This window comes from Rutidosis leptorrhynchoides, chromosome 1 (genome assembly GCF_046630445.1).
Source record: "Rutidosis leptorrhynchoides isolate AG116_Rl617_1_P2 chromosome 1, CSIRO_AGI_Rlap_v1, whole genome shotgun sequence".
Taxonomy (NCBI): Eukaryota; Viridiplantae; Streptophyta; class Magnoliopsida; order Asterales; family Asteraceae; genus Rutidosis; species Rutidosis leptorrhynchoides.
The window spans coordinates 558,934,104-558,955,622 of record NC_092333.1 but is presented as its reverse complement, the minus strand read 5'-3'; positions in this window follow the sequence as shown (position 1 = coordinate 558,955,622).

The window sequence follows — 21,519 nt, the reverse complement described above, 5'->3', positions numbered from 1 at the left end:
AACAAAAATGCTTACAATTACATCCTCGTTCAGTTTCATCAACAATTCTACTCGTATGCACCCGTATTCGTACTCGTACAATACACAGCTTTTAGATGTATGTACTATTGGTATATACACTCCAATGATCAGCTCTTAGCAGCTCATGTGAGTCACCTAACACATGTGGGAACCATCATTTGGAAACTAGCATGAAATATCTCATAAAATTACAAAAATATGAGTAATCATTCATGACTTATTTACATGAAAACAAAATTACATATCCTTTATATCTAATCCATACACCAACGACCAAAAACACCTACAAACACTTTCATTCTTCAATTTTCTTCATCTAATTGATCTCTCTCAAGTTCTATCTTCAAGTTCTAAGTGTTCTTCATAAATTCCAAAAGTTCTAGTTTCATAAAATCAAGAATACTTCCAAGATTGCAAGTTTACTTCCAAGTTTTCTAAATCCATTCCAAGTAATCATCCAAGATCAAGAAACCTTTGTTACTTACAGTAGGTTATCTTTCTAATACAAGGTAATAATCATATTCAAACTTTAATTCAATTTCTATAACTATAACAATCTTATTTCGAGTGGAAATCTTACTTGAAATTGTTTTCGTGTCATGATTCTGCTTCAAGAACTTTCAAGCCATCCAAGGATCCTTTGAAGTTAGATCTATTTTTCTCATTTCCAGTAGGTTTATCCAAGGAACTTGAGGTAGTAATGATGTTCATAACATATTTCGATTCATACATATAAAGCTATCTTATTCGAAGGTTTAAACTTATAATCACTAGAACATAGTTTAGTTAATTCTAAACTTGTTCGCAAATAAAAATAAAAGTTAATCCTTCTAACTTGACTTTTAAAATCAAATAAATACATGTTCTATATCTATATGATATGCTAACTTAATGATTTAAAACCTGGAAACACGAAAAACACTGTAAAATCGGATTTACGCCGTCGTAGTAACACCGCGGGCTGTTTTGGGTTAGTTAATTAAAAACTATGATAAACTTTGATTTAAAAGTTGTTATTCTGAGAAAATAATTTTTATTATGAACATGAAACTATATCCAAAAATTATGGTTAAACTCAAAGTGGAAGTATGTTTTCTAAAATGGTCATCTAGACGTCGTTCTTTCGACTGAAATGACTACCTTTACAAAAACGACTTGTAACTTATTTTTCCAACTATAAACCTATACTTTTTCTGTTTAGATTCATAAAATAGAGTTCAATATGAAACCATAGCAATTTGATTCACTCAAAACGGATTTAAAATGAAGAAGTTATGGGTAAAACAAGATTGGATAATTTTTCTCATTTTAGCTACGTGAAAATTGGTAACAAATCTATTCCAACCATAACTTAATCAACTTGTATTGTATACTATGTAATCTTGAGATACCATAGACACGTATACAATGTTTCGACCTATCATGTCGACACATCTATATATATTTCGGAACAACCATAGACACTCTATATGTGAATGTTGGAGTTAGCTATACAGGGTTGAGGTTGATTCCAAAATATATATAGTTTGAGTTGTGATCAATACTGAGATACGTATACACTGGGTCGTGGATTGATTCAAGATAATATTTATCGATTTATTTCTGTACATCTAACTGTGGACAACTAGTTGTAGGTTACTAACGAGGACAGCTGACTTAATAAACTTAAAACATTAAAATATATTAAAAGTGTTGTAAATATATTTTGAACATACTTTGATATATATGTATATATTGTTATAGGTTCGTGAATCAACCAGTGGCCAAGTCTTACTTCCCGACGAAGTAAAAATCTGTGAAAGTGAGTTATAGTCCCACTTTTAAAATCTAATATTTTTGGGATGAGAATACATGCAGGTTTTATAAATAATTTACAAAATAGACACAAGTACGTGAAACTACATTCTATGGTTGAATTATCGAAATCGAATATGCCCCTTTTTATTAAGTCTGGTAATCTAAGAATTAGGGAACAGACACCCTAATTGACGCGAATCCTAAAGATAGATCTATTGGGCCTAACAAACCCCATCCAAAGTACCGGATGCTTTAGTACTTCGAAATTTATATCATATCCGAAGGGTGTCCCGAAATGATGGGGATATTCTTATATATGCATTTTGTTAATGTTGGTTACCAGGTGTTCACCATATGAATGATTTTTATCTCTATGTATGGGATGTGTATTGAAATATGAAATCTTGTGGTCTATTATTATGATTTGATATATATAGGTTAAACCTATAACTCACCAACATTTTTGTTGACGTTTTAAGCATGTTTATTCTCAGATGATTATTAAGAGCTTCCGCTGTCGCATACTTAAATAAGGACGAGATTTGGAGTCCATGCTTGTATGAAATTGTGTAAAAACTGCATTCAAGAAACTTATTTTGTTGTAACATATTTGTATTGTAAACCATTATGTAATGGTCGTGTGTAAACAGGATATTTTAGATTATCATTATTTGATAATCTACGTAAAGCTTTTTAAACCTTTATTGATGAAATAAAGGTTATGGTTTGTTTTAAAATGAATGCAGTCTTTGAAAAACGTCTCATATAGAGGTCAAAACCTCGCAACGAAATCAATTAATATGGAACGTTTTTAATCAATAAGAACGGGACATTTCAGTTGGTATCCGAGCGTTGGTCTTAGAGAACCAGAATTTTGCATTAGTGTGTCTTATCGAGTTTGTTAGGATGCATTAGTGAGTCTGGACTTCGACCGTGTTTACTTGAAAAATGATTGCTTAACAAATTTTGTTGGAAACTATATATTTTTAACATGTGAATATTATGTGATATATTAATCTCTTAACGCGTTTGATATTATGTGATAGATGTCTACCTCTAGAACAAGTCCCATTGACTCACCTAATAATAATGAAGAGTCAAATGTAAATTGGAATGATTCGTGGACTGATTCACAAGTTCCTGAAGAGGAACCGGAAGAAGAGTCGGAACCGGAAGAAGAATCGGAACCGGAAGAAGAATCGGAACCGGATGAAGAAATAGAGCCGGTGGGGGAAATAATAAAACGGTTAAGTAAAAGAAAATCCTCAACCAACCGACCAAGGTTAATTATGGTCAATGGTGTTTCCGCCAAGGAAGCAAAATATTGGGAGGATTACCAATTCTCCGATGAATCGGATTCCGACGAGAATTCCGATGATGTTATAGAAATTACCCCAACTGAATTTAAAAAGGCAAAAGAAAATAATAAGGGAAAGGGCATAAAAATAGAGAAATCTAATTCCAACCCCGATGAACTTTATATGTATCGTCAACCCCCGAAGTCCTTAAGTTGTAACAATGACCCAGGAACCTCTAAACCACCAGGTTTTTCTAAACCAATGTGGAAAACGACGGCTCGTATTAGGGGAACATCATATATCCCTAGAAACTTGGAAAAACGAACCAAAACCGAAGAAGAAGAAACAAGCGAGTCGGAATAAGATAGTTGTATTCGTGTGGTGTAATATATGTAATATAGTGTGCTTATGCTTTATGATATATGTAAAAATTGCTTGTATTAATAAGTATTTTTTTTATGAATCTAACTCTTGTCTATTTTACAGTATAAAAACACAAAATGGATAGACAACCCAATATTTTAAGAGACCTACCCGGAGACATGATTGATGAAATCTTGTCTAGAGTCGGTCAGAATTCTTCGGCACAACTATTTAAGGCGAGATCAGTTTGTAAGACATTCGAAGAACGTTCCAAGAATGTCTTGGTTTATAAGAGACTTTTGTTTGAAAGATGGGGGATATCACATTGGGAAACCTATAAGTTACGATGTGTTTACTTTGACGCATATATTGCGGGGAACCCAAATGCTATTTTACGCAACGGGTTAAGAAATTATTTTGACTCAATGTATCCGAATATAGGACTTCATGATTTAGAAAAAGCGGCTAACATGCAACATAAAGAAGCATGCTATACTTACGGGTTAGTAATGTTCGCTTCTCACCAAAGTGAGAAAAAGAACATCGGGCTACAACTATTAAACAAAACGTTCCCACAAGTGATGGAGTCGGTAATTGGGGTAAGAAATGAGGTTTTTAGATTGTTACGGGACTGTTGGACATTACGTAACCCTCGTCCCTTTGACGACGTTACAACACGCTGTCTTATCAACGGCCATAACGGTTATGTTCCACAAGACCAAGGATGGGAAGTAATCCTAGTAAAACCAGAATGCATGACTTATTTCTGGACGTATGAATTACGTGTCTTTATTGCCTTTGCTGAACGACTTGTGTACTAGCTAGAATTATCTTCACAACCATCTTGTATCAAATTTATTGTGTGCTATATTTCATGCTATATGTAAAATAAGCGGTATTGTAAGTTTGTAAAATATTGTGTAAAAGTTTGAACGCGAAATATTATTATAATCAGTTTTTCATATAGAATTGTAGTAGTTGAATTGTATATTAGCTACTAAGTATGAACTTAACGGGTAGGTACTACCCGAATTTAAACTTATAAAACGCTAATATGAAGAAAAAGCTTTTATAAATGAGTTCATATTATGCTACGAAATACTATTAACTACTCTTAATATTCTGTATGATTAACTTGTTCCATTTGACTATTTTGAAGGAAATGGCACCGACTACTCGACACACCGTGAATATGAATGAAGAGGAATTCCGTACTTTTCTAGCTTCAAACATAGCCGCAGTACAGGCTGCGCTACATACCAACAATAACCTTGGATCTAGCAGTACAGGAAATCGTGTAGGATGCACCTACAAAGAATTCACTGCCTGCAAACCTTTGGAATTTGATGGAACCGAAGGACCGATCGGATTGAAACGGTGGACCGAGAAGGTCGAATCGGTGTTTGCCATAAGTAAGTGTACTGAAGAGGACAAAGTGAAGTACGCTACGCATACCTTCACAGGTTCTAAGTTAACATGGTGGAATACCTATCTAGAGCAAGTGGGACAAGACGATGCGTATGCACTACCGTGGTCAGCATTCAAGCACTTGATGAACGAGAAGTACTGTCCCAGAACCGAGGTCAATAAGCTCAAGACAGAACTTAGAGGGTTACGAACCCAAGGATTTGATATTACCACGTACGAAAGACGCTTCACAGAATTGTGCCTATTGTGTCCGGGAGCATTCGAAGATGAGGAAGAGAAGATCGACACGTTTGTGAAAGGATTACCGGAAAGAATCCAAGAAGATATAAGTTCACACGAGCCCGCCTCCATACAACAGGCATGTAGAATGGCTCACAAACTAGTGAACCAGATTGAAGAAAGAATTAAAGAACAGACTGCTGAAGAGGCCAATGTGAAGCAAGTCAAAAGAAAGTGGGAGGAAAACGGTGATAAGAATCACCAATACAACAACAACAGCAATTACAACAATAATCGCAACAATTATCCCAACAATCGCAACATCAATCGCAACTACAACAAATGGCCCAACAACAACAACAACAACAACAACAACAACAACAACAACAGCAACTACAACAATCATCCCAACAACAATAATAACCGCAACAACAACAACAACAACAACAACAACAACAACAATCAGAAGCAGCTATGCCAAAGGTGTGAAAAGTATCACTCGGGGTTCTGCACCAAATTTTGCAACAAGTGTAAAAAGAAATGGTCATAGCGCGGCGAAGTGTGAGGTCTACGGACCAGGGGTTAATAGAACGAAAGGAACAAATGGTGTCGGAACGAGTAATGGTGGAGCAAGTAGTGTCGGAGCAAGTTATGCCAATGTAGTTTGTTATAAATGTGGAAAACCGGGCCACATTATTAGAAATTGCCCGAACCAGGAGAACACGAATGGACAAGGCCGCGGAAGAGTTTTCAATATTAATGCGGCAGAGGCACAGGAAGACCCGGAGCTTGTTACGGGTACGTTTCTTATTGACAATAAATCTGCTTACGTTTTATTTGAATCGGGTGCGGATAGAAGCTATATGAGTAGAGATTTTTGTGCTAAATTAAGTTGTCCATTGACGCCGTTGGATAGTAAATTTTTACTCGAATTAGCAAACGGTAAATTAATTTCAGCAGATAATATATGCCGGAATCAAGAAATTAAACTGGGTAGTGAAATATTTAAGATTGATTTGATACCAGTAGAGTTAGGGAGTTTTGATGTAATAGTTGGCATGGACTGGCTGAAGAAGGTGAAAGCAGAGATCGTATGTTATAAAAATGCAATTCGCATTGTACGAGAAGAAGGAGAATCCTTAATGGTGTACGGAGAAAAGGGCAACATGAAGCTACATCTTATTAGTAATTTGAAAGCACAAAAACTAATAAGAAAAGGTTTCTATGCTGTTCTAGTACACGTCGAGAAAGTACAAACTGAAGAAAAGAGCATCAACGATGTTCCCGTCGCAAAAGATTTTCCCGATGTATTTCCGAAAGAATTACCGGGACTACCTCCACATCGATCTGTTGAATTTCAAATAGATCTTGTACCAGGAGCTGCACCAATAGCTCGTGCTCCTTATAGACTCGCACCCAGCGAGATGAAAGAACTGCAAAGTCAACTGCAAGAACTATTAGAACGTGGTTTCATTCGACCAAGCACATCACCATGGGGAGCTCCTGTTTTGTTTGTCAAGAAGAAGGATGGTACATTTAGGTTGTGTATTGGCTACAGAGAGTTGAACAAACTTACCATCAAAAACCGTTATCCACTGCCGAGAATTGACGACTTATTTTATCAACTACAAGGCTCGTCGGTTTATTCGAAGATTGATTTACGTTCTGGATATCATCAAATGTGAGTAAAGGAGGATGATATTCCAAAAACTGCTTTTAGGACGCGTTATGGTCATTACGAGTTTATGGTTATGCCGTTTGGATTGACTAACGCACCAACTGTGTTCATGGACCTTATGAACCGAGTGTGTGGGCCATATCTTGACAAGTTTGTCATTGTTTTCATCGATGACATACTTATTTACTCAAAGAAAAATCAAGAGCACGAAGAACATTTGAGAAAAGTGCTAGAAGTATTGAGGAAAGAAAAACTGTACGCTAAGTTTTCAAAGTGTGCATTTTGGTTGGAAGAAGGTCAATTCCTCGGTCACATAGTGAATAAAGAAGGTATCCAGGTGGACCCGGCAAAGATCAAAACCGTTGAAAAGTGGGAAACCCCAAAAACTCCGAAGCATATACGTCAATTTTTAGGATTGGCTGGTTACTACAGAAGATTCATCCAAGATTTCTCCAAAATAGCAAAACCCTTGACTGCATTAACGCATAAAGGGAAGAAATTTGAATGGAAGGATGAACAAGAGGAGGCATTTCAATTATTGAAGAAAAAGCTAACTACGGCACCTATATTGTCATTGCCTGAAGGGAATGATGATTTTGTGATTTATTGTGACGCATCAAAGCAAGGTCTCGGTTGTGTATTAATGCAACGAACGAAGGTGATTGCTTATGCGTCTAGACAATTGAAGATTCACGAGCAAAATTATAAGACGCATGATTTGGAATTAGGCGCGGTTGTTTTTGCATTAAAGACTTGGAGGCACTACTTATATGGGGTCAAAAGTATTATATATACCGACCACAAAAGTCTTCAACACATATTTAATCAGAAACAACTGAATATGAGGCAGCGTAGGTGGATTGAATTGTTGAATGATTACGACTTTGAGATTCGTTACCACCCGGGGAAGGCAAATGTGGTAGCCGACGCCTTGAGCGGAACGGACAGAGAACCCATTCGAGTAAAATCTATGAATATAATGATTCACACTAACCTTACTACTCAAATAAAGGAGGCGCAACAAGGAGTTTTAAAAGAGGGAAATTTAAAGGATGAAATACCCAAAGGATCGGAGAAGCATCTTAATATTCGGGAAGACGGAACCCGGTATAGGGCTGAAAGAATTTGGGTACCAAAATTTGGAGATATGAGAGAAATGGTACTTAGAGAAGCTCATAAAACCAGATACTCAATACATCCTGGAACGGGGAAGATGTACAAGGATCTTAAGAAACATTTTTGGTGGCCAGGTATGAAAGCTGATATTACTAAATATGTAGGAGAATGTTTGACGTGTTCTAAGGTCAAAGCTGAACATCAGAAACCATCAGGTCTACTACAACAACCTGAAATCCCGGAATGGAAATAGGAAAACATTACCATGGATTTCATTACTAAATTGCCAAGGACTGCAAGTGGTTATGATACTATTTGGGTAATAGTTGATCGTCTCACCAAGTCAGCACACTTCCTGCCAATAAGAGAAGATGATAAGATGGAGAAGTTAGCACGACTGTATTTGAAGGAAGTCGTCTCCAGACATGGAATACCAATCTCTATTATCTCTGATAGGGATGGCAGATTTATTTCAAGATTCTGGCAGACATTACAGCAAGCATTGGGAACTCGTCTAGACATGAGTACTGCCTATCATCCACAAACTGATGGGCAGAGTGAAAGGACGATACAAACGCTTGAAGACATGCTACGAGCTTGTGTTATTGATTTCGGAAACAGTTGGGATCGACATCTACCGTTAGCAGAATTTTCCTACAACAACAGCTACCATTCAAGCATTGAAATGGCGCCGTTTGAAGCACTTTATGGTAGAAAGTGCAGGTCTCCGATTTGTTGGAGGGAAGTGGGGGATAGACAGATTACAGGTCCGGAGATAATACAAGAAACTACCGAGAAAATCATCCAAATTCAACAAAGATTGAAAACCGCCCAGAGTCGACAAAAGAGCTACGCGGACAGTAAAAGAAAAGATATAGAGTTTGAAATTGGAGAAATGGTCATGCTTAAGGTTTCACCTTGGAAAAGCGTTGTTCGATTTGGTAAACGGGGGAAACTAAATCCAAGGTACATTGGACCATTCAAGATTATAGATCGTGTCGGACAGTAGCTTACCAACTGGAGCTACCTCAACAACTCGCGGCTGTACATAACACTTTCCATGTCTCAAATTTGAAGAAATGTTTTGCTAAAGAAGATCTCACTATTCCGTTGGACGAAATCCAAATCAATGAAAAACTTCAATTCATTGAAGAACCCGTCGAAATAATGGATCGTGAGGTTAAGAGACTTAAACAAAACAAGATACCGATTGTTAAGGTTAGATGGAATGCTCGTAGAGGACCCGAGTTCACCTGGGAGCGTGAAGATCAAATGAAGAAGAAATACCCGCATTTATTTCCAGAAGATATGTCAACACCTCCAACTGCTTAAAATTTCAGGACGAAATTTATTTAACGGGTAGGTACTGTAGTGACCCGAACTTTTCCATGTTTATATATATATTAAATGAAATTGTTATTTACATGATTAAGTGTTTCCAACATGTTAAGCAATCAAACTTGTTAAGACTTGATTAATTGAAATAGGTTTCATATAGACAATTGACCACCCAAGTTGACCGGTGATTCACGAACGTTAAAACTTATAAAAACTATATGATGACATATATATGGTTATATATATAGTTAACATGATTTTATTATAAGTATGTATCTCATTAGGTATTTTAACAATGAGTTATATACATAAAAATGAGACTATTAATTTAAGAAACTCGAAAACGATATATATAACGATTATCGTTATATAACAACGTCTTACTAGGTACATATGAATCATATTAAGATATTGATACACTTGGTTAATTATTTTAAATGATAAGTAAATATATTATTAAGTGTATTAACAATGAAATACATATGTAAAAATAAGACTACTAACTTAATGATTTCGAAACGAGACATATATGTAACGATTATCGTTGTAACGACATTTAACTGTATATATATCATACTAAGATATATTATATATCATAATATCATGATAATATAAAAATTTAACATCTCATTTGTTATAATAAACAATGGGTTAACAACATTCAACAAGATCATTAACCTAAAGGTTTCAAAACAACATTTACATGTAACGACTAACGATGACTTAACGACTCAGTTAAAATGTATATACATGTAGTGTTTTAATATGTATTCATACACTTTTGAAAGACTTCAAGACACTTATCAAAATACTTCTACTTAACAAAAATGCTTACAATTACATCCTCGTTCAGTTTCATCAACAATTCTACTCGTATGCACCCGTATTCGTACTCGTACAATACACAGCTTTTAGATGTATGTACTATTGGTATATACACTCCAATGATCAGCTCTTAGCAGCTCATGTGAGTCACCTAACACATGTGGGAACCATCATTTAGAAACTAGCATGAAATATCTCATAAAATTACAAAAATATGAGTAATCATTCATGACTTATTTACATGAAAAAAAAATTACATATCCTTTATATCTAATCCATACACCAACGACCAAAAACACCTACAAACACTTTTATTCTTCAATTTTATTCATCTAATTGATCTCTCTCAAGTTCTATCTTCAAGTTCTAAGTGTTCTTCATAAATTCCAAAAGTTCTAGTTTCATAAAATCAAGAATACTTCCAAGATTGCAAGTTTGCTTCCAAGTTTTCTAAATCCATTCCAAGTAATCATCCAAGATCAAGAAACCTTTGTTACTTACAGTAGGTTATCTTTCTAATACAAGGTAATAATCATATTCAAACTTTAATTCAATTTCTATAACTATAACAATCTTATTTCGAGTGGAAATCTTACTTGAAATTGTTTTCGTGTCATGATTCTGCTTCAAGAACTTTCAAGCCATCCAAGGATCTTTTGAAGTTAGATCTATTTTTCTCATTTCCAGCAGGTTTATCCAAGGAACTTGAGGTAGTAATGATGTTCATAACATCATTCAATTCATACATATAAAGCTATCTTATTCGAAGGTTTAAACTTATAATCACTAGAACATAGTTTAGTTAATTCTAAACTTGTTCGCAAATAAAAGTTAATCCTTCTAACTTGACTTTTAAAATCAACTAAATACATGTTCTATATCTATATGATATGCTAACTTAATGATTTAAAACCTGGAAACACGAAAAACACCGTAAAATCGGATTTACGCCGTCGTAGTAACACCGCGGGCTGTTTTGGGTTAGTTAATTAAAAACTATGATAAACTTTGATTTAAAAGTTGTTATTATGAGAAAATAATTTTTATTATGAACATGAAACTATATCCAAAAATTATGGTTAAACTCAAAGTGGAAGTATGTTTTCTAAAATGGTCATCTAGACGTCGTTCTTTCGACTGAAATGACTACCTTTACAAAAATGACTTGTAACTTATTTTTCCAACTATAAACCTATACTTTTTCTGTTTAGATTCATAAAATAGAGTTCAATATGAAACCATAGCAATTTGATTCACTCAAAACGGATTTAAAATGAAGAAGTTATGGGTAAAACAAGATTGGATAATTTTTCTCATTTTAGCTACGTGAAAATTGGTAACAAATCTATTCCAACCATAACTTAATCAACTTGTATTGTATATTATGTAATCTTGAGATACCATAGACACGTATACAATGTTTCGACCTATCATGTCGACACATCTATATATATTTCGGAACAACCATAGACACTCTATATGTGAATGTTGGAGTTAGCTATACAGGGTTGAGGTTGATTCCAAAATATATATAGTTTGAGTTGTGATCAATACTGAGATACGTATACACTGGGTCGTGGATTGATTCAAGATAATATTTATCGATTTATTTCTGTACATCTAACTGTGGACAACTAGTTGTAGGTTACTAACGAGGACAGCTGACTTAATAAACTTAAAACATTAAAATATATTAAAAGTGTTGTAAATATATTTTGAACATACTTTGATATATATGTATATATTGTTATAGGTTCGTGAATCAACCAGTGGCCAAGTCTTACTTTCCGACGAAGTAAAAATCTGTGAAAGTGAGTTATAGTCCCACTTTTAAAATCTAATATTTTTGGGATGAGAATACATGCAGGTTTTATAAATGATTTACAAAATAGACACAAGTACGTGAAACTACATTCTATGGTTGAATTATCGAAATCGAATATGCCCCTTTTTATTAAGTCTGGTAATCTAAGAATTAGGGAACAGACACCCTAATTGACGCGAATCCTAAAGATAGATCTATTGGGCCTAACAAACCCCATCTAAAGTACCGGATGCTTTAGTACTTCGAAATTTATATCATATCCGAAGGGTGTCCCGGAATGATGGGGATATTCTTATATATGTATCTTGTTAATGTTGGTTACCAGGTATTCACCATATGAATGATTTTTATCTCTATGTATGGGATGTGTATTGAAATATGAAATCTTGTGGTCTATTATTATGATTTGATATATATAGGTTAAACCTATAACTCACCAACATTTTTGTTGACGTTTTAATCATGTTTATTCTCAGGTGATTATTAAGAGCTTCCGCTGTCGCATACTTAAATAAGGACGAGATTTGGAGTCCATGCTTGTATGAAATTGTGTAAAAACTGCATTCAAGAAACTTATTTTGTTGTAACATATTTGTATTGTAAACCATTATGTAATGGTCGTGTGTAAACAGGATATTTTAGATTATCATTATTTGATAATCTACGTAAAGCTTTTTAAACCTTTATTGATGAAATAAAGTTTATGGTTTGTTTTAAAATGAATGCAGTCTTTGAAAAACGTCTCATATAGAGGTCAAAACCTCGCAACGAAATCAATTAATATGGAACATTTTTAATCAATAAGAACGGGACATTTCAGTTGGTATCCGAGCGTTGGTTTTAGAGAACCAAAATTTTGCATTAGTGTGTCTTATCGAGTTTGTTAGGATGCATTAGTGAGTCTGGACTTCGACCGTGTTTACTTGAAAAATGATTGCTTAACAAATTTTGTTGGAAACTATATATTTTTAACATGTGAATATTATGTGATATATTAATCTCTTAACGCGTTTGATATTATGTGATAGATGTCTACCTCTAGAACAAGTCCCATTGACTCACCTAATAATAATGAAGAGTCAAATGTAAATTGGAATGATTTGTGGACTGATTCACAAGTTCTCGAAGAGGAACCGGAAGAAGAGTCGGAACCGGAAGAAGAATCGGAACCGGAAGAAGAATCGGAACCGGATGAAGAAATAGAACCGGTGGGGGAAATAATAAAACGGTTAAGTAAAAGAAAATCCTCAACCAACCGACCAAGGTTAATTATGGTCAATGGTGTTTCCGCCAAGGAAGCAAAATATTGGGAGGATTACCAATTCTCCGATGAATCGGATTCCGACGAGAATTCCGATGATGTTATAGAAATTACCCCAACTGAATTTAAAAAGGCAAAAGAAAATAATAAGGGAAAGGGCATAAAAATAGAGAAATCTAATTCCAACCCCGATGAACTTTATATGTATCGTCAACCCCCGAAGTCCTTAAGTTGTAACAATGACCCGGGAACCTCTAAACCACCAGGTTTTTCTAAACCAATGTGGAAAACGACGGCTCGTATTAGGGGAACATCATATATCCCTAGAAACTTGGCAAAACGAACCAAAACCGAAGAAGAAGAAACAAGCGAGTCGGAATAAGATAGTTGTATTCGTGTGGTATAATATATGTAATATAGTGTGCTTATGCTTTATGATATATGTAAAAATTGCTTGTATTAATAAGTATTTTTTTTTTTTATGAATCTAACTCTTGTCTATTTTACAGTATAAAAACACAAAATGGATAGACAACCCAATATTTTAAGAGACCTACCCGGAGACATGATTGATGAAATCTTGTCTAGAGTCGGTCAAAATTCTTCGGCACAACTATTTAAGGCGAGATCAGTTTGTAAGACATTCGAAGAACGTTCCAAGAATGTCTTGGTTTATAAGAGACTTTTGTTTGAAAGATGGGGGATATCACATTGGGAAACCTATAAGTTACGATGTGTTTACTTTGACGCATATATTGCGGGGAACCCAAATGCTATTTTACGCAACGGGTTAAGAAATTATTTTGACTCAATGTATCCGAATATAGGACTTCATGATTTAGAAAAAGCGGCTAACATGCAACATAAAGAAGCATGCTATGCTTACGGGTTAGTAATGTTCGCTTCTCACCAAAGTGAGAAAAAGAACATCGGGCTACAACTATTAAACAAAACATTCCCACAAGTGATGGAGTCGGTAATTGGGGTAAGAAATGAGGTTTTAGATTGTTACGGGACTGTTGGACATTACGTAACCCTCGTCCCTTTGACGACGTTACAACACGCTGTCTTATCAACGGCCATAACGGTTATGTTCCACAAGACCAAGGATGGGAAGTAATCCTAGTAAAACCAGAATGCATGACTTATTTCTGGACGTATGAATTACGTGTCTTTATTGCTTTTGCTGAACGACTTGTGTACTAGCTAGAATTATCTTCACAACCATCTTGTATCAAATTTATTGTGTGCTATATTTCATGCTATATGTAAAATAAGCGGTATTGTAAGTTTGTAAAATATTGTGTAAAAGTTTGAACGTGAAATATTATTATAATCAGTTTTTTATATAGAATTGTAGTAGTTGAATTGTATATTAGCTACTAAGTATGAACTTAACGGGTAGGTACTACCCGAATTTAAACTTATAAAATGCTAATATGAAGAAAAAGCTTTTATAAATGAGTTCATATTATGCTACGAAATACTATTAACTACTCTTAATATTCTGTATGATTAACTTGTTCCATTTGACTATTTTAAAGGAAATGGTACCGACTACTCGACACACCGTGAATATGAATGAAGAGGAATTCCGTACTTTTCTAGCTTCAAACATAGCCGCAGTACAGGCTGCGCTACATACCAACAATAACCTTGGATCTAGCAGTACAGGAAATCGTGTAGGATGCACCTACAAAGAATTCACTGCCTGCAAACCTTTGGAATTTGATGGAACCGAAGGACTGATCGGATTGAAACGGTGGACCGAGAAGGTCGAATCGGTGTTTGCCATAAGTAAGTGTACTGAAGAGGACAAAGTGAAGTACGCTACGCATACCTTCACAGGTTCTGCATTAACATGGTGGAATACCTATCTAGAGCAAGTGGGACAAGACGATGCGTATGCACTACCGTGGTCAGCATTCAAGCACTTGATGAACGAGAAGAACCGTCCCAGAACCGAGGTCAATAAGCTCAAGACAGAACTTAGAGGGTTACGAACCCAAGGATTTGATATTACCACGTACGAAAGACAATTCACAGAATTGTGCCTATTGTGTCCGGGAGCATTCGAAGATGAGGAAGAGAAGATCGACGCGTTTGTGAAAGGATTACCGGAAAGAATCCAAGAAGATATAAGTTCACACGAGCCCGCCTCCATACAACAGGCATGTAGAATGGCTCACAAACTAGTGAACCAGATTGAAGAAAGAATTACAGAACAGACTGCTGAAGAGGCCAATGTGAAGCAAGTCAAAAGAAAGTGGTAGGAAAACGGTGATAAGAATCACCAATACAACAACAACAGCAATTACAACAATAATCGCAACAATTATCCCAACAATCGTAAGATCAATCGCAACATCAACAAACGGCCCAACAACAACAACAACAACAACAACAACAACAACAACAACAACAACAACAACAACAACAACAACAACAACAACAACAACAACAACAACAACAACAACAACAACAACAACAACAACAACAACAACAACAACAACAACAACAACAACAACAACAACAGCAACAACAATAGCAACTACAACAATCATCCCAACAACAATAATAACCGCAGCAACAACAACAACAACAACAACAACAATCAAAAGCAGCTATGCTAAAGGTGTGAAAAGTATCACTCGGGGTTCTGCACCAAATTTTGCAACAAGTGTAAAAGAAATGGTCATAGCGCGGTGAAGTGTGAGGTCTACGGACCAGGGGTTAATAGAACGAAAGGAACAAATGGTGTCGGAACGAGTAATGGCGGAGCAAGTAGTGTCGGAGTAAGTTATGCCAATGTAGTTTGTTATAAATGTGGAAAACCGGGCCACATTATTAGAAATTGCCCGAACCAGGAGAACACGAATGGACAAGGCTGCGGAAGAGTTTTCAATATTAATGCGGCAGAGGCACAGGAACACCCGGAGCTTGTTACGGGTACGTTTCTTATTGACAATAAATCTGCTTACGTTTTATTTGAATCGGGTGCGGATAGAATCTATATGAGTAGAGATTTTTGTGCTAAATTAAGTTGTCCATTGACGCCGTTGGATAGTAAATTTTTACTCGAATTAGCAAACGGTAAATTAATTTCAGCAGATAATATATGCCGGAATCGAGAAATTAAACTGGGTAGCGAAATATTTAAGATTGATTTGATACCAGTAGAGTTAGGGAGTTTTGATGTAATAGTTGGCATGGACTGGCTGAAGAAGGTGAAAGCAGAGATCGTATGTTATAAAAATGCAATTCGCATTGTACGAGAAGAAGGAGAACCCTTAATGGTGTACGGAGAAAAGGGCAACATGAAGCTACATCTTATTAGTAATTAGAAGGCACAAAAACTAATAAGAAAAGGTTTCTATGCTGTTCTAGTACACGTCGAGAAAGTACAAACTGAAGAAAAGAGCATCAATGATGTTCCCGTCGCAAAAGAATTTTCCGATGTATTTCTGAAAGAATTACCGGGACTACCTCCACATCGATCTGTTGAATTTCAAATAGATCTTGTACCAGGAGCTGCACCAATAGCTCGTGCTCCTTATAGACTCGCACCCAGCGAGATGAAAGAACTGCAAAGCCAACTGCAAGAACTATTAGAACGTGGTTTCATTCGACCAAGCACATCACCATGGGGAGCTCCTGTTTTGTTTGTCAAGAAGAAGGATGGTACATTTAGGTTGTGTATTGACTACAGAGAGTTGAACAAACTTACCATCAAAAACCATTATCCACTGCCGAGAATTGACGACTTATTTTATCAACTACAAGGCTCGTCGGTTTATTCGAAGATCGATTTACATTCTGGATATCATCAAATGCGACTAAAGGAGGATGATATTCCAAAAACTGCTTTTAGGACGCGTTATGGTCATTACGAGTTTATGGTTATGCCGTTTGGATTGACTAACGCACCAACTGTGTTCATGGACCTTATGAACCGAGTGTGTGGGCCATATCTTGACAAGTTTGTCATTGTTTTCATCGATGACATACTTATTTACTCAAAGAATAATCAAGAGCACGAAGAACATTTGAGAAAAGTGCTAGAAGTATTGAGGAAAGAAAAACTTTACGCTAAGTTTTCAAAGTGTGCATTTTGGTTGGAAGAAGTTCAATTCCTCGGTCACATAGTGAACAAAGAAGGTATCCAGGTGGACCCGGCAAAGATCGAAACCGTTGAAAAGTGGGAAACCCCAAAAACTTTGAAGAATATACGTTAATTTTTAGGATTGGCTGGTTACTACAGAAGATTCATCCAAGATTTCTCCAAAATAGCAAAACCCTTGACTGCATTAACGCATAAAGGGAAGAAATTTGAATGGAAGGATGAACAAGAGGAGGCATTTCAATTATTGAAGAAAAAGCTAACTACGGCACCTATATTGTCATTGCCTGAAGGGAATGATGATTTTATGATTTATTGTGACGCATCAAAGCAAGGTCTCGGTTGTGTATTAATGCAACGAACGAAGGTGATTGCTTATGCGTCTAGACAATTGAAGATTCACGAGCAAAATTATAAGACGCATGATTTGGAATTAGGCGCGGTTGTTTTTGCATTAAAGACTTGGAGGCACTACTTATATGGGGTCAAAAGTATTATATATACTGACCACAAAAGTCTTCAACACATATTTAATCAGAAACAACTGAATATGAGGCAGCGTATGAAATGTCCCGTTCTTATTGATTAAAAACGTTCCATATTAATTGATTTCGTTGCGAGGTTTTGACCTCTATATGAGACGTTTTTCAAAGACTGCATTCATTTTAAAACAAACCATAACCTTTATTTCATCAATAAAGGTTTAAAAATCTTTACGTAGATTATCAAATAATGATAATCTAAAATATCCCGTTTACACACGACCATTACATAATGGTTTACAATACAAATATGTTACAACAAAATAAGTTTCTTGAATGCAGTTTTTACACAATATCATACAAGCATGGACTCCAAATCTCGTCCTTATTTAAGTATGTGACAGCGGAAGCTCTTAATAATCACCTGAGAATAAACATGCTTAAAACGTCAACAAAAATGTTGGTGAGTTATAGGTTTAACCTATATATATCAAATCATAATAATAGACCACAAGATTTCATATTTCAATACACATCCCATACATAGAGATAAAAATCATTCATATGGTGAACACCTGGTAACTGACATTAACAAGATGCATATATAAGAATATCCCCATCATTCCGGGACACCCTTCGGATATGATATAAATTTCGAAGTACTAAAGCATCCGGTACTTTGGATGGGGTTTGTTAGGCCCAATAGAACTATCTTTAGGATTCGCGTCAATTAGGGTGTCTGTTTCCTAATTCTTAGATTACCAGACTTAATAAAAAGGGGCATATTCGATTTCGATAATTCAACCATAGAATGTAGTTTCACGTACTTGTGTCTATTTTGTAAATCATTTATAAAACCTGCATGTATTCTCATCCCAAAAATATTAGATTTTAAAAGTGGGACTATAACTCACTTTCACAGATTTTTACTTCGTCGAGAAGTAAGACTCGGCCACTGGTTGATTCACGAACCTATAACAATATATACATATATATCAAAGTATGTTCAAAATATATTTACAACACTTTTAATATATTTTGATGTTTAAGTTTATTAAGTCAGCTGTCCTCGTTAGTAACCTACAACTAGTTGTCCACAGTTAGATGTACAGAAATAAATCGATAAATATTATCTTGAATCAATCCACGACCCAGTGTATACGTATCTCAGTATTGATCACAACTCAAACTATATATATTTTGGAATCAACCTCAACCCTGTATAGCTAACTCCAACATTCACATATAGAGTGTCTATGGTTGTTCCGAAATATATATATATGTGTCGACATGATAGGTCGAAACATTGTATATGTGTCTATGGTATCTCAAGATTACTTAATATACAATACAAGTTGATTAAGTTATGGTTGGAATAGATTTGTTACCAATTTTCACGTAGCTAAAATGAGAAAAATTATCCAATCTTGTTTTACCCATAACTTCTTCATTTTAAATCCGTTTTGAGTGAATCAAATTGTTATGGTTTCATATTGAACTCTATTTTATGAATATAAACAGAAAAAGTATAGGTTTATAGTCGGAAAAATAAGTTACAAGTCATTTTTGTAAAGGTAGTCATTTCAGTCGAAAGAACGACGTCTAGATGACCATTTTAGAAAACATACTTCCACTTTGAGTTTAACAATAATTTTTGGATATAGTTTCATGTTCATAATAAAAATAATTTTCTCAGAATAACAACTTTTAAATCAAAGTTTATCATAGTTTTTAATTAACTAACCCAAAACAGCCCGCGGTGTTACTACGACGGCGTAAATCCGGTTTTACGGTGTTTTTCGTGTCTCCAGGTTTTAAATCATTAAGTTAGCATATCATATAGATATAGAACATGTGTTTAGTTGATTTTAAAATTCAAGTTAGAAGGATTAACTTTTGTTTGTGAACAAGTTTAGAATTAACTAAACTATGTTCTAGTGATTACAAGTTTAAACCTTCGAATAAGATAGCTTTATATGTATGAATCGAATGATGTTATGAACATCATTACTACCTTAAGTTCCTTGGATAAACCTACTGGAAAAGAGAAAAATGGATCTAGCTTCAACGGATCCTTGGATGGCTCGAAGTTCTTGAAGCAGAATCATGACACGAAAACAAGTTCAAGTAAGATCATCACTTGAAATAAGATTGTTATAGTTATAGAAATTGAACCAAAGTTTGAATATGATTATTACCTTGTATTAGAATGATAACCTACTGTAAGAAACAAAGATTTCTTGAGGTTGGATGATCACCTTACAAGATTGAAAGTGAGCTAGCAAACTTGAAAGTATTCTTGATTTTATGTAACTAGAACTTGTAGAATATATGAAGAACACTTAGAACTTGAAGATAGAACTTGAGAGAGATCAATTAGATGAAGAAAATTGAAGAATGAAAGTGTTTGTAGGTGTTTTTGGTCGTTGGTGTATGGATTAGATATAAAGGATATGTAATTTTTGTTTTCATGTAAATAAGTCATGAATGATTACTCATATTTTTGTAATTTTATGAGATATTTCATGCTAGTTGCCAAATGATGGTTCCCACATGTGTTAGGTGACTCACATGGGCTGCTAAGAGCTGATCATTGGAGTGTATATACCAATAGTACATACATCTAAAAGCTGTGTATTGTACGAGTACGAATACGGGTGCATACGAGTAGAATTGTTGATGAAACTGAACGAGGATGTAATTGTAAGCATTTTTGTTAAGTAGAAGTATTTTGATAAGTGTATTGAAGTCTTTCAAAAGTGTATAAATACATATTAAAACACTACATGTATATACATTTTAACTGAGTCGTTAAGTCATCGTTAGTCGTTACATGTAAGTGTTGTTTTGAAACCTTTAGGTTAACGATCTTGTTAAATGTTGTTAACCCAATGTTTATAATATCAAATGAGATTTTAAATTATTATATTATCATGATATTATCATGTATGAATATCTCTTAATATGATATATATATATACATTAAATGTCTTTACAACGATAATCGTTACATATATGTCTCGTTTAAAAATCATTAAGTTAGTAGTCTTGTTTTTACATATGTAGTTCATTGTTAATATACTTAATGATATGTTTACTTATCATAGTATCATGTTAACTATATATATATCCATATATATGTCATCATATAGTTTTTACAAGTTTTAATGTTCGTGAATCACCGGTTAACTAGGGTGGTCAATTGTCTATATGAAACATATTTCAATTAATCAAGTCTTAACAAATTTGATTGCTTAACATGTTGGAAACATTTAATCATGTAAATATCAATCTCAATTAATATATATAAACATGGAAAAGTTCGGGTCACTACAGTACCTACCCGTTAAATAAATTTCGTCACGAAATTTTAAGCTGTTGAAGGTGTTGACGAATCTTCTGGAAATAGATGCGGGTATTTCTTCTTCATCTGATCTTCACGCTCCCAGGTGAACTCAGGTCCTCTACGAGCATTCCATCGAACCTTAACAATTGGTATCTTGTTTTGCTTAAGTCTTTTAACCTCACGATCCATTATTTCGACGGGTTCTTCGATGAATTGAAGTTTTTCGTTGATTTGGATTTCATCTAACGGAATAGTGAGATCTTCTTTAGCAAAACATTTCTTCAAATTCGAGACGTGGAAAGTGTTATGTACAGCCGCGAGTTGTTAAGGTAACTCAAGTCGGTAAGCTACTGGTCCGACACGATCAATAATCTTGAATGGTCCAATATACCTTGGATTTAA